General features: G+C 35.0%; 1 protein-coding gene and 2 long non-coding RNA genes across 5 annotated transcripts in view; 2 read left to right on the forward strand and 1 right to left on the reverse strand.

Moving 5' to 3' along the window:
* Window positions 1-973, reverse strand: part of LOC107449928 (uncharacterized) — an 11,721-nt gene extending 10,748 nt beyond the window's left edge. Inside the window, exon 1 of the long non-coding RNA XR_011637828.1 lies at window positions 521-973. This is a non-coding gene — a long non-coding RNA (uncharacterized lncRNA). The remainder of the gene's footprint in view (window positions 1-520) is intronic.
* Window positions 1-4,956, forward strand: part of LOC139426605 (uncharacterized) — a 207,800-nt gene that overhangs the window by 132,632 nt on the left and 70,212 nt on the right. The gene's annotated exons all lie outside the window — the stretch shown is intronic.
* The window catches only part of LOC107448543 (uncharacterized), a gene marked incomplete at its 3' end in the record, with an annotated part of 81,432 nt that overhangs the window by 13,204 nt on the left and 63,272 nt on the right, over window positions 1-4,956 (forward strand).

The raw sequence follows: 4,956 nt of genomic DNA on the forward strand, positions 1-4,956 counted from the left end.
GTTACCCAGTGGGCACCAGTGAACCAAAGTCACGGAGGCGAGTAACATTGCCCACGCCACACTGTCACAAACCCGTTCATAGGGTGGGCCACATTCACCCATCACACACATCAGAGGACAACACAAAAGAGTGAAACATCCTTGCCCAGAACGGGATTCGAATCCGCGGCCATTTGCTTTGCAGTCAGGCGCGCTAACCGCTCGGCCACCTGGCCTGCACCATACTATTATATAATCTTGCATCTTGCACTCATATATGATACGACTTTGAATTTACTTTAAATGTTCTGAATCAAATTATTCAAACAGTTATCCACAATATGTAATGCCTTTTTCCTGTTTTCATTTATGATCCTTAAGTTGATCCTGCTTACATTACTGTATTTCTGAAAATACTTTAATTTCTCATTTTAATTTGTACAAATCTTATATCAATGTTATAGTGCTTTGCACATGCATGAATAATTTATTTAAAATTCAAATAGTGACAAAATTTTTGTGCATGAATAATTATACTCACGAACAGTTAAATTTCCATCCTGCAACTTCGTATACTTTTTCACAGGATTCGATCATACTTTGAGTAGGACCTATTTCATCAGCTATAGTCCAATTAGTAGAAAATGCATTTACAAAAAATGCTGACCTAGAAGCAACCTGTAAAAATTTCGAAAACTCAATATTCTATTGAAATTCAAAATGACCAATGACCTATTCTAAGTAAGAACTTCATATAAGAGTAGTATTACTTCTTTATTCATGTCCTACGAGAGTAGATAAATGGAGCTATTGGCGACATCCAGGGAAATATCCCTGAGGATGATTCGAAGACATGTCATCACAATTTTTATCCTCTGCAGAGGTGATGATTTCCCAGCTTTGTTATCCCAGAAACCAAATTGCAAAATCGAGCAGTTTAAAGAAGAACCGTTAAACGATGACCGATTCTACAAATCCTTTGTTCCTTACGATGGCTGATCAAAGTGGTCACCCATACGCTCACTGACAACCGGTGATGCTGGACTTCGGCCATCTACAGGGAACCGTAACATACGATCAGTCCACATTGGGACGCATGCTAGAAAAAGACTGTGATTATTGCAAGATTTAGAAGAATATTTATTCTGACTTTCATCTCACAGGCAGGTACTAGGGTACTTTTACGTTGTTGTTACTGGTGCAACTTGCTAATATCAGCTAGTCTGCTATGGGAAACCAAGCGAATCAATCAGAGGCTGCGTTTTTTATTTTTCAGTGGAGCCATCAATGGCCAAGAATATGTCTTAAGCCACACATACACCACAGCCCATTTAACAGACAGGATCCATTCATACTCCATTCTTACTCAGATCGTAATTTAACTTGAACCAGATATTAAATTCAGTACCCCCTCCCTGAATTAATTTGTTATTTGAACTCGGGGGCCTTTGTAACCGCGATTCGTTTAGCGTGCACCAGTCATCATTTAATAATCGGAAATTATTCGGCCGGCAGGATTCAAACTCACGAACACGAGCCCAACGTCCTACCACCCAGGCTATTTCACGTTTAAGGATATTTTTATAGTTTTGTTATTTGCCTTGAAATATGTTTCATCGCCAGTTTTGCTGGATAAAAGTAATAATAGTAATCCTCAATAGATAATATCATTTTCACGCTTCTCCAGTTTTGATTGAAATAGGGGTGATTTTTTTATACACCGACAAGTGGGTCATACAGACAAGGAAGCCATTGTCCCCTATGCATTTTTCAGCACTAAATTGATTGTGGGCAATCCTGAGACGATTATAATAATAGTTTAGAAGACGTTTTATTAACAAAAGTATCTTTTTGTACTTTTACCTGCTCACACATATGAGATTGCTATTGTTTTTTCTGAATTTTTTGGACTGAATCGAATGCCTCTATACTTAAACCAATGGAAAGTACAGTACAAAATCTTTCAAGAGCTTTTATTTATATTAAGTATTTTCGTACGAATTTATACTTTTGCATACATTTTACAATGTTCTCCGGAAACTATCTGAATATAAAATCCATATTTCCTGATGTAATTTTTCAGGCTAAATTGAATAAAGGAAAAATGAATTGATAAGATAAATTGTTAAAAAATTATAAGGGTTTGTTTACAAAAAGAAAAATTTTGCCCTTTCACCTATATGCGTGTTTTGCAATGCAATACAGGTGAGATATTGTTTATTATCTATATTTTTTCGATTAATTAAATGAGACCAATCATGAATCAAAAATGCTAAACAAAAGTTGCAATGTTTTTTTTAAATAAAAAATAGTATTTTTGAATTACACTTAGCATAAAAATAACCTTATAACTTACTCCTATCAACTGAAATTTTGCTCAATGCAATTCGGTATAAAAAATTTCAATTGAAAATGTAGTTACATGTCTAAAACAACCAAATTGTCCCATCCGTATTGTCTTATTGAAATTAAAAAGTTTGCTATTTTTCAACAACTTTTTAACTATTCATTTCATGATAATAAAATGTGCAATTTGTATGTGTATTCTTATGTGCAGTCGCATTAGATTCAAAGTAAACAATACATAGGAAACCCCACTTGTTCATATTTCACGTTTTTCGATAGCAATATCAGATGCAAAGCATGGTGCATGTGTAAATTTGTACTTTTTGTATATAAAACCCTTATGACTTCGGGAAGGGAAGTATTCAGTTATAATTTTGTAATAACATAACGAAACTAAAAATAAATAGTACTGGATGAATAACTGGATTAAAAGTAAATGATAAAAATGTTATAATTAGACAGCGTATTATATGCACTAAAAAACGGACAAAATATGCATGCAAATATGCACTAAAAAACTTGAATATATGCTCTTAAAACTAGAAATATGCATTTAAAATAGAAATTAAAAGTTCAACTTATTTAAATACTACTACTTACTTTTTCCAACAAACACAGCTAAAACATTTTTTTGTTGAAAGGAAGAAAATCAAAATATTTCTTACTTGAATCTACACATTTCTCAAGAAAAAGCCTAAAACTGAAGTATGATAAATGAGAGAAGAAAAATCATCGCATTTTCCGGAAAGATTTTATTAAACTGAATAGTTTTTGTTACAATACACAATTAAGTGTTTTTCCAAATTTTCAAGGGTGAATTGATGTCGTCGGTCATCAAAGATCGTTTTGAAAGCAGAAAATGACCTTTCCACGTCAACCGATTTTATTGCACAAAACTTGTACAATTTCGTACTCATTGGTTTTACTTTCTCTGGAAGTTCAGTTCTGTTTCCATTAAGAAAATCATTTATCTTCTTCACTGCTGCAAAACCCGAATTTTTGTTTTGAACGAAACACCATTTTTCTTTTAGTTTCTTCCCAACTGAGTCTGGAAGAGCATTGATGCAGTGTTGAATTTTTTCAATTTCGAATATGGCCTCAGCCAGAGAAAGACCTCGTGTTTCGAGCTTTGTTATTGCTCCACTTAAGAAAGAAAAGTGAGTGTCAATTATGGCCATGTCCTTCGGCAAAGAAATATCCTGTAGTAATTATTTTGTGACATAAACTGAAGAAGCACAGGAACTGTCAATTGCATATACAACTGACTTTATTGTATCAAAACTATTAGCGCAAAGACGCACAGCTTCAATCCATGTACCCCACCTAGTTATCACAGGCTGAGGAGGTGAGGGCGAATCAGGATACATTTCTTTATACACTTTTATGCGCACAGGTGCCTTGAGAAAAACTTTCTTGATACTGGAAATTAAATCATTCAGAGAGGAGAATACTTCTCGAACAGTCTCAGCCAGTCTGTGAACAGCATGAGCCAAACATGTAATATGAAGCATTCTGGGATAAAAAAATTTCCAGTGCTGCTGCAGATTTGACCATATACGGAGCGGCTTGACTGACAAAAATCAAAACATCTTCAGAACCATCTCTATGAGGCCATAAAAATCTGATAGAATCATTGACAAATGGTTGAATGATTGACTTTTTCAAGGGCTTTGCTTGCTAGAAGATGTGGTCGAGTAGGAATATTATCCATTTTTCCACAAATAAAATGAGCAATACAGCGACCGCAGTTATCTGTCGTCTCATCGACTTCAATCCATATAGGGCCATCTCCAATATCTCGTCGAATATCACCCAGTACTTCGTTATATATCGATTGAAGGTAGTTCTTTCTTAAAGTCGATTGATCGGGAATGATCTGATTGGTACAATATTTTTTTTAAAAACTGTCTTAAGTTTGGATTATTTAACTTTTTTAAAGGAATATTGCTGCTTACTAAGGCTTTGCATAAATCACTAGAAAAATCACTTTCCTTTTTAGCTGCTTGAACAGGAATAGTTAATAAGCTTCGTATTCTGCTTTTTCTTCGCGGAGTGAGCATTAGTCTTTATATGTTGATCGATTTGGTACTTTTTTTCCACAGGAAATGTGTTTTTGACAAATCACACAAAATACTATTTCCCCATCGGTCGTAAAGTCCTTCCCATAGTCCGAAATCCATGTCTTCATTAAATTTGATTTAGTCGACTTAATTTTTGGCATATTACAAAATTCAGCATTCAAAAATCACGTTCGAAGCTTCACTAACTACGTATTCAACTGATGGATGTCGAAACTATCTATCTATCGGATGGACTATCGAAATATGTTAGAATAGCAGCTCTCTCCGAAAATGTATTCACTCCACCTTTTAACTAATCAATCACAGGAAAGGGAGGTCATTTTCTACCTACCACAGAAGCCTTATTTTTCCCACACAGATTGACAATTATTTATTCCAGGAAAAGACATCCCTTCATAGAATATCTGACCATCCCTTTCTGAGGTTTCTATGACGAATGTCTGTTTGGGTGGGCCCTTTGTACCCCCCTTTCCGACACACACCTCATTTCTACATCTTTTTCACGTGATTGCAATCACCCCCAGCAACATCAATCCAGCTGACCCTTTCA

Source organism: Parasteatoda tepidariorum, chromosome 9, assembly GCF_043381705.1.
Source record: "Parasteatoda tepidariorum isolate YZ-2023 chromosome 9, CAS_Ptep_4.0, whole genome shotgun sequence".
Classification (NCBI taxonomy): domain Eukaryota; kingdom Metazoa; phylum Arthropoda; class Arachnida; order Araneae; family Theridiidae; genus Parasteatoda; species Parasteatoda tepidariorum.